This window comes from Pongo abelii, chromosome 2, assembly GCF_028885655.2.
Source record: "Pongo abelii isolate AG06213 chromosome 2, NHGRI_mPonAbe1-v2.0_pri, whole genome shotgun sequence".
Taxonomy (NCBI): domain Eukaryota; kingdom Metazoa; phylum Chordata; class Mammalia; order Primates; family Hominidae; genus Pongo; species Pongo abelii.
The window spans coordinates 147012031-147024712 of NC_085928.1; the positions used below are offsets into that span (position 1 = coordinate 147012031).

The 12682-nt window shown below is 40.5% G+C and overlaps 1 pseudogene; it reads right to left on the bottom strand.

Moving 5' to 3' along the window:
- Positions 1-1951: 1951 nt before the first annotated feature.
- Positions 1952-12264, bottom strand: LOC129058653 (mitochondrial carrier homolog 2-like; annotated as a pseudogene).
- Between the last annotated feature and the right edge of the window lie 418 nt (positions 12265-12682).

The window sequence follows — 12682 nt, forward strand, 5'->3', positions numbered from 1 at the left end:
AAACAGAGCGGTTTCCTGCCTGGCCAAGATCTGGGCCTGCATTTCCAAGACTTACAAGAAAGTGAAATAGAAATCATAGTTACCTTCTCCATAGCAACAGAAGGGCTGCTCCACATTTCTGTGTAGCAGCCATGGGCTTGTGGTTTGCCCTAACCCATGAGCCCCAGGAGAGGGCTCTGAAATGATCAGAGAGCTCCAGACTTTTCCCTTACTCCCTTGATGCTGCTCCATGTATCCTGAGCACTGGTGGACGTCTGAGAGTGGAAAAGAAAAAAAAGGAAGGAAGGAAGGGAGAAAAGGAGAAAGAGAGAGAGAGAGAGATGAAAACACCATCTCTCTCTCTCTGTATTCAGCCAGAGAGATGCATACACCATGGTTTCTGCCCCTAAAGAACTATCAGACTAGTGGAGGTCACTTCTATGGATAGGGAGGTAGTGAGGAGTAGTCAGGAAAGACTTTATAAAGCTGCATCTTGCAGTTGGGTTGGGGGTCTCTATTACAGCGAATTTTTTCTCGCTTGTGAGGAGGAAAACAATAGGTGGAGAGTCAAGAGAATTTTAGTCCCAAAATGATCACCAAGAAGCCATTCAACCTTGATCAACTATCTTTACTACCTTCACAGCCTTAGTTGTGTCAGTAAAATAAACACATTGAACTAGCTTATTTCTGACATTCCTCTGTGTTTCATGATTTAAGACTCCACATTTAAAATCTTCTCAGCTGCTATTTATTTTAATAGGTCTCCCCAGTGATCTCAAGTAGCTTATAATCATGGCTTTTGAGGAAAAAAAATACATTTATTTAAGTTACTTTGGTTGTGACATTTGTGCACTTTGCCCATTCTAATCAATATTTTCATGATTACGCTTACATTTGAATTATGCTACATACACATAAAGTAAGTCAGGTACACATTCTTTTCTGCACTGTGTTATTATCAGCACTCCCATTTTATAGATGAAAAAACTAAGAGTAAGAAAGAATAAAAAGCTTGCATACCCTAACTTGATAAGCGAAATAGGTTTTAGATAAAACTGCTTTCCAAGTATCTGATTCCAAAGCCAATAAAACTGCTTTCCAAGTACCTGATTCCAAAGCCAGGGTTCAGGCTGGGAAGCAAGTCTTTATCACCTTGAGAACAGAATGTTGTGATTTTTCTTTTTTGGGAATTTCTTTGAAAATCATCTCAATGCAACAATTCTTACAGAATATAAGAGTACAACTTTTCTTTGGCACAATCTCTGGGGAACTGATCATGTCTTTCTTACTGGTGGTGCTGGTACTATTGGAAAAACAGAGTCTGAAATCAGTTCTTTCATCCTATATCCAAATGATAACTAGTTTAAACTTTTTTCCCCCTTGAATGGGGACAAAATACTTCATTTTCTGATTTCTCCTTTTGAATGACTTTTTATCTAAAAACTAGAGAAGTACATTGAAACATTTTGCTATTTAAAATATTTCCTAAGTCTTCAGCTCCAGAATTGGGACTCTATTATACAGTTTGGGTTTTGTTGTTATTTTCTGTTGAAGATAAACCAAGCAATGGCTTAGAGAATTATTTCCCTGCTCACAGTATTTGTCTTGATCCCAACCACAAGACGAATAGCTGAAAAAAATTTTTTTTTCACTGATTCTAAGTCAGTTCTAGGCGTTGTCTTCTCTGTGGCTCAGGAAGAGTTCCCGGCCCATCTCCCACTATTTACGTCAGGTGTTCTCTACGTTCAGCAACCCTAAGTCTTCACCTTCTCACTGGATGTCAGATTTTTAAAATAAATTCCTTTGAGTTGACGAACGCATTTTGTTTCATTTTTATTTATTACAGTGAAACTTCTATTTCTAATTAAATAAATAACACATCTTTATAATTTAAAAAATGAGCAATATACAAAAGTATAAGGACATAAGTGAAAAAAATCACATGAAATACAAACTTCTGAGGAATCTAACATTAACAAAAATTTTGTGGCCATCTTTTAATACATATCTTAATGCATTTTAACTAAATTGGGTATGCTACATACTATTTTTTATTATGACATTGTTATGTAATCTCTTACTCTTTGATTACCTCTTCCCTCCCTACAAATTCCTTACCTCTGCTATACTCCCAAATAACAAAGGGAAATAACTGCATGTGCATTTTCTTTTTGTTTAAATAAATTAAGGATTTTAAAAAATTTTTCCCAAGATTAAATGATTATTTAAAAATTGTGCCACAATATAAATAAGTCCACACTCTCTCCCTTAATTCTGTGCATCTGGGACTACAGAAAAGTCGGTGTTCCTGCCTTACATCTTCAAATTAACATTGTCAGGCAAGAATAAGTCTTCCCAAAACGGATATTCCAGAAAAACAAGCTATTTCCTTGGTTCATATTTCCCTTTTTGTGTAGCATGCACCAATAATCTATCGAAGAAGAATATCTTGGAGAGTAAGGAGGGCATTCACCAGCAAGACCACAGGTGTTGAAAGCCATAAGATTGGAGACAAGTACGAAGAGGTAGGTCAACATACTAGCAAAAAAATCCTGTGACAGCTTGAGAATAACTCTTCATTTCATTCCTGATAGAGACCCTGTCCAGGTATTGATGAGGTAGGCCAGTGAGTTACACAGCCACAAAGAAATTATGTCACCCAGGAGGCAAGGAACAAGACCCATGGAAAATCCTAGGATGCTCTCTACCCAATAGGTGGTTACCAAGGAGTCACAAAGTCCACAGTACTTGGATTCTCTGCTAATGACTTGTACCATAGATCTCAGAGTAATCACATAGAAGGAGTGTGTGATGAGGGTACAAGCAGAATGAGCGATCGTATCTTAAGTGGTCTCCTTGTTAACTATGTCAAAGGAAGATGAGACTTCTTTTTTTTTTTTAACTTTTAGGTTCAGGAGTAAATGTGAAGGTTTGTTATATGGGTAAATCGCATATCATGGGGTTTGGTCATCCAGGTGAAAAGCATAGTACCCAATAGGCAGTTTTTTGATGCTCACTCTCCTCCCACCCACTACCTCAAGTAGACCCTAGTGTTTGTTGTTTCCTTCTTTGTGTCCATGTATACTCAATGTTTAACTCTCATTTATAAGTGAGAATATGTGGTATTTGGTTTGCTATTCCGTGTTAATTTGCTTAGGATAGTGACCTCCAGCTCCATCCATGTTGCTGTAATGGACGTGATCTTGTTCTTTTTATGGCTGTGTAGTATTCCATGGTGTATATGTATCACATTTTCTTTAATCAGTCTACGATTGATGGCCATTTAGGTTGATTCCATCTCTTTGTTATTGAGAAGAGTGCTGCAAAGAACATATGTGTGCATGTGTCTTTATTGCAGAACAACTTATATTCCTTTGGGTATATACCCAATAATGGGATTTCTGGGTTGAATGGTAGTTCTATTTTAAGTTCTTTGAGAAATCACCAAACTGCTTGCCACAATGACTAAAATAATTTACACTCCCACCAGCAGTACATAGCATTCTCTTTTCTCCACAACCTCACCAGCATCTTTACTTTTTGACTTTTTATTAATAGCCATTCTGACTGGTGTGAGGTGGTATCTCATGGTACTTTTGATTTGCATTTCTCTAATGATTAGTGATGTGGAGCATTTTTTCATATACTTGTTGGCTGCGTGTATGGATTCTCTTGAAAGTGTCTGTTCATGTCCTTTGCCCAGTTTTGATGGGGTTGTTTTTTTTTTTTTTGCTTGTAAAATTTGTTCAAGCTCCTTATATTAGTAGATTCTGGATATTAGACCTTTGTTGAATGCATAGTTTGCAAATGTTTTTTCCCATTCTGTAGGTTGTCTGTTTACTTTCTTGAGAGTTCTTTTGTTGTGCAGAAGCTCCTTAGTTTAATTAGGTCCCATTTGTCAAATTTCGCTTTTGTTGCAATTGGTTTTGGCATCTTCATCATGAAATCATCGCTAGGGGCCTATATCCAGAATGGTATTTCCTAGGTTATCTTCTAGGGTTTTTACAGATTTTCATTTTAGATTTAAGTATTTAATCCATCTTGAGTTGATTTTTATATATGGTGTAAGGAAGAGGTCCAGTTTCAATCTTCTGCATATGGCTAGCCAGTGATCCCAGCATCATTTATTGAATAGAACGTCTTTCCCCCATTGCTGTTTTTGCCAATTTTGTCAAAGATTAGATGGGTGTAGGTATGTGGCATTATTTCTGGGGTCTCTATTCTGTTCCATTGGTATGTGTGTCTGTTTAGGTAGCTGTACCATGCTGTTTTGGTTACTGTAGCCCTATAGTATAGTTTGAAGTCAGGTAATGTGATGCCTCCAGCTTTGTTCTTTTTGCTTAGGATTGCCTTGGCTATTTGGACTCTTTTTTGGTTACATATCAATTCTAAAATAGTTTTTTCTAGTTCTGTGAATAATGTCATTGGTAGCTTGATAGGAATAGGATCATTCGATCTGCACATTTCTTTGGGCATTATGGCCATTTTGACAATATTGATTCTCCCTATACATAAGCATGGAATATTTTTCCATTCGTTTGTCATCTCTGATTTCTTTGAGAAGTGTGTTGTCATTGGAGAGGTCTTTCGCCCCCTTGGTTAGCTATTTTCCTAGGTATTTTATTCTTTTTGTGGCTATTGTAAGTGAGATTGCATTCTTGGTTTGGCTCTCAGCTTGGATATTGTTAGTGTATGGGAATGTTACTGATTTTTCTACACTGATTTTGTGTACTGAAACTTTGCTGAAATTGTTTATTAGATCAGGGAGCTTCTGGGTACAGACTAGGGGTTCTCTAGATATAGAATCATGTAGTCTGCAAACAGGGAAAATTTGACTTCCTGTTTTTGTTTTTGGATGCCTCTTATTTTTTTTCTCTTGCCTGGTTGCTCTGGCTAGGACTTCCAGTACAAGATTGAATGAGAGTAGTGAGAGAGGACATCCTTGTCTTGTTTTGATTTTCAAGGGGAATGCTTCCAGCTTTTGCCTGTTCAGTATGATGTTGGCTGTGGGTTTGTCACAGATGGCTCTTATTGTTTTGAAGTATGTTCCTTCAATGCCTAGTTTGCTGAGGGTTCTTAACATGAAGGGATGTCGGATTTTATTGAAAGCATTTTCTGCATCCATTGAGATGGTCATATGTTTTTGTTTTTAGTTCTTTTTATATAAGTGCATCACATTAATTAGCTGCTGGATTCAGTTTGCCAGTATTTTGCTGAGTATTTTCGCATCTGTGTTCATCAAGAATATTGGCTGAAGTTTTCTTTGTGTGTGTGTGTGTGTCTCTGCCAGGTTTTGGTATCAGGATGAGGCTGACCTCGTAGAATGAGTTAGGGAGGAGTCCTTCTTCTTCAATTTTTTAGAATAGTTTCAGTAAGAATGGTACCAGCTCTTTTTTATACCTCTCGTAGAATTCAGCTATGAATCCATCTGGTCCTGGGCTTTTTCTGGTTGGTAGGCTTTTTATTACTGATTCAATTTGAAAACTCATTATTGGTCCATTCAAGGATTCAATCTCTTTCTGGTCTTTTTTTGGGAGGTTGTATGTTTCCAGGAATTTATCCATTTTTTTCTAGGTTTTCTAGCTTGTGCAAATAGAGGAGTTCATAAAAAAAATTCAACCGAGAATTTCATTTCCACCCAAACTAAGATTTATAAGTGAAGGACAAATAAGATCCTTTGCAGACAAGAAAATCCTAATTCCCTTAGTATTTATTTGTCTAAAAGGATCTTATTTCTTCTACTGAAACCATTTCTACTGAAACTATAATAATCTCTGAGGGTTTTTTTTTTTTTTTTGTATTTCTGTGGGGTCAGTAGTAATGTCCTCTTTGTCATCCTTGATTGTGCTTATTTGTATCTTCTCTCTCTTTTTCTTTATTAGTCTAGCTAGTAGCCTATCTATCTTGATAATTCTTTCAAAGAAGCAGCTCCTGGATTCATTGATCTTTTGTATGATTTTTCATGACTCAATTTCCTTCAGCTCTGCTCTGATTTTGGTTATTTCTTGTCTTCTGCTAGATTTGGAGTTGATTTGCTCTTGCTTCTCTAGTTCCTCTAGTTGTGATGCTAAGTCATTAATTTGAGATCTTTCTAACTTTTTGATACGGGTGTATAGTGCTATAAACTTCTCTTTTAACTGCCTTGGCTATGTCCAAGAGATTCTGGTATGTTGTATCTTTTTTTCTCATTAGGTTCAAATAATTTCTTGATTTCTGCCTTGATTTCATTATTTACCCAAAAGTCATTCAGGACACAGGTTGTTTAATTTCCATTTAATTGTATCATTTTGACAGATTTTCTTAGCATTTATTTCTGTTTTTATTGTATTGTGGTTCAAGAGTGTGGTTGCTGTGATTTATTTTTTTAATATACTGAATATTGTTTTAGCCCCAATTGTGTGGTTGACTTTAGAGTATGTGGCATGTGCAGGAAAGAAGAATGTACATTTTGTTGTTTTCTGGGTGGAGAGTTCTGTAGATATCTATAAGGTCCATTTAGTCAGGTGTAGAGTAAAGGTCCCAAATATCTTTGTAAGTTTTCTGTCTCAATGCTCTGCCTAAAACTGTCAGTCAGGTATTAAAGTCTCCCACTATTATTGTGTAGTTACCTAAATCTCTTTTTAGATCTCTAAGAACTTGCTTTATGAATCTGGGTGCTCCTGTGTTGGGTGCATACATATTTAGGGCAGTTAGGTCTTCTTGTTGAATTGACCCCTTTATTGAACTGACCCCTTTAACATTATATAATGTCCTTCTTTGTCTTTTTTTGATCTTTGTTAAAGTCTGTTTTGTCTGAAATTAGTACAGCAATAACTGCTTTTTTCTGTTTGCTTGGTAGATTTTTCTCCATCCCTTTGCTTTGAGCTTATGGGTATCATTACATGTGAGATGGGTTTCTTGAAGACAGCAAAACCTTGAGTTTTGCTTCTTTATTCAACTTGCCACTCTGTGGCTTTTAATTGGGGGCATTTATCCCATTTACATTCAAGGTTAGTATTGATATGTGTGAATTTGATCCTGTCATCATGGTGTTAGCTGGTTATTATGCAAAGTTGATTGTGTGGTTGTTCATAGTGTCACTGGTGTATATACTGAAGTGTGTTTTTGTAGTGGCTGATAATGGTCTTTCTATATTTAACACTCCCTTCAGAACCTCTTGTAAGGCAGGTTTGGTGGTAACAAATTTCCTTAGCATTTGCTTGTTTTAAAATTTGTCCTTCACTTATAAAGCTTAGTTTGGCTGGATATGAAATTCTTGGTTGAAAATTATTTTAATTAAAGATGCTTAATATAGGCCTCTAATCTCTTCTGCTTTATAGGGATTCTGCTGACAGGTCTGCTGTTAGCCTGATGGGTTCCCTTTGTAGATGACCTGCCCCTTCTCTCTAGTTGATTTACCATTTTTTCTTTCATTGCAATCTTGGAGAGTCTGAAGTCTATGTGTCTTAGACGTGGTCTTCTCGTTTAGTATTTCACAGGGATTCTCTGCATTTCCTGAATTTGAACATTGGCCTCTCTAGCAAGGTTGGGGAAATTTTCAGTTGTGATATCCTCAAATATGTTTTCCAAGTTGCTTGGTTTTTCTCCCTTTCTTTCAGGGACACCAGTGAATCACAGATTGGATCTCTTTACATAATTCCATATTTCTTGGAGATTTTTTGTTCATTCTTCTTTATTGTTTTTTATTTTTCTCTGATTATTTCAGAGAGCCAGTATTCATGCTCTGAGATTCTTCCCTCAGCTTGGTCTGTTCTGCTATTAATACTTGCAAATGCATTATGAAATTCTTATAGTGTGTTTTTTCAGCTTTATCAGATCACTTTGGTTCTTTCTTATAATGGCCATTTTATCTCTCAGCTTCTGTATTATTTTATTGTAATGCTTAGACATTTTTGATTGGGTTTTGACCTTCTCCTGCATGTCAATGATCTTTGTTCCTTCTATATTCTGAATTCTATTACTGTTATTTCAGCCATCTTGGCCTGGTTAAGAACCATTGCTGGGGAACTAGTGTTGTTGTTTGCAGGTAAGAAGACATGCTTCACTGAGCACAGCGACTCACTCCTGGAATCCCAGCACTTTGGGATGCCAAGATGGACAGATCACTTGAGGTCAGGGGTTCAAGACCAGCCTGGCCAACATGGCAAAAATCCATTTGAAACCCTGTCTCTACTAAAAATACAAAAATTAGCCAGGTTTGGCGGCACATGCATGTGGTCCCAGCTACTCAAGTGGCTGAGGCATGAGAATTATTTGAAACTGGAAGGCAGAGGTTGCAGTAAGCCATGATTCTGCCACTGCACTCCAGCCTGAGTGACAGAGCAAGACTCTGTGGAAAAAAAAAAAAAAAAGACACTCTTGCTTTTTGAATTGTCAGAGTTCTCACATGGGTTCTTTGTCATCTTCGTAGGCTGATGTTCCTTCAGTCTTTGAAGTTGCTGTCCTTTGGATTTTTTTATTCTATTTGATGTCCTTGGGGGTTGATTGTGGCATAAGCTGGAAGATTTTCGGGGGCCAAGGCTTAGTTCAGGACTCATGGACTGCTTGTTCTAATTCTGGGAGCCTGGTATTGGGCCCTTGACTTTGTTTTTAGCCTCTCATGTTTAGGAACCTGCTGCACTGAAGGAGCCAACGTGTTCCTGGTCCACTGGCCACAACATTCCAATAAGTGGTGCTGGCCAAAGTGCTTCATAGAGCAGTAGCAGTAGGATCTGTCCTCATTTGCACATGCCAGCAACAATGGCAGTGTGGTTGGGTACATGCTTTTTGGCTGCAGCAGGGGGTTGGTGGTTGCAGGGGTGCTGGCCTCCATGTGGGTGTTTGCAAAGGCAGCATCTGCAGTGGCAGCAATGGCAACACAGAACAGGGGAAGGGCCAGGATGTCCCTCCAGCATCCACATGTGCACTCATACCAGTGGCAGTGTTAGCACAGGAGCGGGGAACTAGTGGGCACAGGAGCGGGGCACTGTTGGGCACAGGACTATGTGTGCCTTCTATGTGCATGTTCATGTAGGCAGCTGTGGCAGCACAGGGTGCAGGGTGAGTCCACTGGTGACCATGCATAGTTCACCCTGACAGCAGTGTTGGTGAAGGGGTGGGGTGCCAGCAAGTGTAGGGCTGTCTGTCTGTGTGCCTGCAAATGCTCTGATGGCAATGCCAGCACAGTGCGGAGGATGGGGGGCGAGGTGCACTCATGCTGGCATCAGTGGCCTGGCAGGGTCTACATGCTCCCATACACTGGTAGAGAAGTGGAGGCAATGTCTGCCCCTGCACACTCGTGCTGGCAAAACAATTTGGGCATTGGCTATGGGTGACTGCGTACAGGCAAAGTGGCATGGGGGAGGCTGCAGCTGGGGAGGGGTGCAAGCAGACTGGTGCTGCTCTGCTGAAGCTCTCTGCCAGTAAGTCACAATCTACCAGTGCAGGAACTATGCTGGGAGCCCCCCAAAATGCACACCATGTGAGCATCCAAGGCTGCAGTGCAAGCAGGTGCAGCCATGCTGTGGCCCCAAGAGAGACCAGCAGACCAAAGGGTGCTCAGGTCAGACCAGCCCCATCTCAAGGGCAAGACTGCCCTGCACTGTTCAGGTCTGACAGTTCCCCTTGGGCTAAGGTCTCCTAGGGGAACAAGGTGAGCCTTGGGGATGGTCATCCCTGGCTGTACTCCACTACAGATGCTCCCATATCAAACCATCTGGGCTCCACATAGGCTGGAGTTCTGCCCCTACCACTTCTCCAAGCAGCTCTCTCTGCCAGCTCAAGTGTCCACGGGGATCATGGCATCTCCTGTTGCCACGATTACAGAGACCTGTGGCAAGAGTGGGTTGCTCCTTGCCTATTCAACTCACTTATTCCCCAAGAGTTGTTGGGGGCTAGGAATGAGTCCCAGTGCTGTTCCAAGCTTCACCTCCCTTCAGCCTAGCATCTGTATCTTCCCTCCATTCACTCTCAATGTCTTCCCTCTGAAGGTCTGCTAGAAGTGCGCCCAGTCTGCCTGATGTCCTGATCCATCAGTGGCAAATGTTTCTCCTGACTGTGTCTACTCAACCATCTTAAGTTGCTCTCCCTGAAAATTCTTTATATAGTCAATTATGTTTCTCTATAATTTTATAATTTCTGAGTTTGCTATATTGGTGAAAATGGTAACCTCAGCCTTGGAGTTGCACATGTAATCTCCTATGTTTTCTAATATTTAAAATTTTTTTTTTCTCACTTATCTTTCATGCATCTGAAATTTTTATAGAGACGTCTAATTCATTATTTTTGGATTATGTGGATTATAATCCAAAATAGCACATATGGATTGCCAATTTTTCTAGTACCATTTATTAAGAAACTATTCTTTTCCACTAGATTGGAATGCCATTGTTTTCATATATTAAATTCACTCGGTCCCCCATTCCATGTTGGCCAAATAGGAACAGCTCCAGTCTGCAGCTCCCAGCATGATCGATGCAGAAGATGGGTGATTTCTGCATTTCCAACTGAGGTACCTGGTTCATCTCATTGAGACTGGTTGGACAGTGGGTGCAGCCCACAGAGGGCGAGCTGAAGCAGGTCAAGGTGTCGGGGGATTTCCAACGCACAAGGGGTGGGGGGATTTCCTTTCCTAGCCAAGGGAAACCATAACAGACTGTAAGTGAAAAAAACGGGACACTCCTGCCCCAATATTGCACTTTCCCATGGTCTTAGCAACCGGCAGACCAGGAAGTTCTCTTCCATGCCTGGCTCAGTGGGTCCCACACCCACGGAGCCTTGCTCACTGCTAGCGCAGCAGTCTGAGATAGACCTGCGGGGGTGCAGCATGGCTGGGGGAGGGGCATCTGCCATTGCTGAGGCTTCAGTAGGTAAACAAAGTGGCCGGGGAAGCTCTAACTGGCAGAGCTCACTGCAGCTCAGCAAGGCCTGCTGCCTCTATAGACTCCACATCTGTGGGCAGGGCATAGCTGAACAAAAGGCAGCAGAAACTTCTGCAGAAACTTCTGCAGACTTAAACGTCCCTGTCTGACAGATGTGAAGAGAGCAGTGGTTCTCCCAAACCAGTGTTTGAACTCTGAGAATGGATAGACTGCCTCCTGAAGTAGGTCCCTGACCCCCATTTAGCCTAACTGGAAGACAACTCCCAGTAGGGGCCAACAGACACCTCATACAGGCGGGTGGTACTCTGGGATGAAGATTCCAGAGGAAGGATCAGGCAGCCATATTTTCTGTTCTGCAATATTTGTTATTCTGCAGCATCCGCCGGTGATACCCAGGCAAACAGGGTCTAGAGTGGACCTCCAGCAAATTCCAACAGACCTGCAGCTCAGGGACCCAACTGTTAGAAGGAAAACTAACAAACAAAAAGGAATAACATCAACATCAATGAAAAGGACATCCACACCAAAACCCCATCTGTAGGTCACCAACATCAAAGACCAAAGGTAGATAAAACTGCAAAGACGGGAAGAAACCAGAGCAGAAAAACTGAAAATTCTAAAAACCAGAGTGCCCCTTCTCCTCCAAAGGATCACAGCTCCTTGGCCAGCAACGGAACAAAGCTGGACCGAGAATGACTTTGATGAGTTAACAAACGTAGGCTTCAGAAGGTTGGTAATACCAAACTTCTCTGAGCCAAAGGAGCATGTTCAAACCCATGGCAAGGAAGCTAAAAACCTTGAAAAAAGGTTAGACAAATGGCTAACTAGAACAAACAGTGTAGAAAAGACCTTAAATGACCTGATGGAACTGAAAACCATGGCATGAGAACTACATGACGAATGCACAAGCTTCAATAGCCAATTCGATCAAGTGGCAGAAAGGGTATCACTGATTGAAGATCAAATTAATGAAATAAAGCAAGAAGAGAAGTTTAGAGAAAAACGAGTAAAAACAAACAAACAAAGCCTCCAAGAAATATGAGACCATGTGAAAAGACCAAACCTATGTTTGATTGGTGTACCTGAAAATGACGGGGAGAATGGAAACAAGTTGGAAAACACTCTGCAGGATATTATCCAGAAGAACTTCCCCAAACTAGAAAGGCAGGCCAACATTCAAATTCAGGAAATACAGAGAACACCATAAAAAGAAGAGCAACCACAAGACACATAATTGGCAGATTCACCAAGGTTGAAATGAAGGAAAAAATGTTAAGGGCAGCCAGAGAGAAAGGTCGGGTTACCCATAAGGGGAAGCCCATCAGATTAACAGCGGATCTCTCAGCAGAAACCCTACAAGCCAGAAGAGAGTGGGGGCCAATATTCAACATTCTTAAAGAAAAGAATTTTCAACCCAGAATTTCATATACAGCCAAACTAAGCTTCATAAGTGAAGAAGAAATAAAATCCTTTACAGACAAGCAAATGCTGAGAGATTTTGTCACCACCAGGCCTGCCTTACAAGAGCTCCTGAAGCAAGCACTAAACATGGAAAGGAACGACTGGTACCAGCCACTGCAAAAACATGCCAAATTATAAAGACCATTGATGCTATGAGGAAACTGTGTCAATTAACGGGCAAAATAACCAGCTAACATCATAATGACAGGATCAGATTCACATATAACAATATTAACCTTAAATGTAAATAGGCTAAATGCCCCAATTAAAAGACACACACTGGCAAATTGGATAAAGAGTCAAGACCCACTGGTGTGCTGTATTCAGGAGAACCAGCTCACGTGCAGAGACACGCATAGGCTCAAAATAAAGGGATGGAGGAA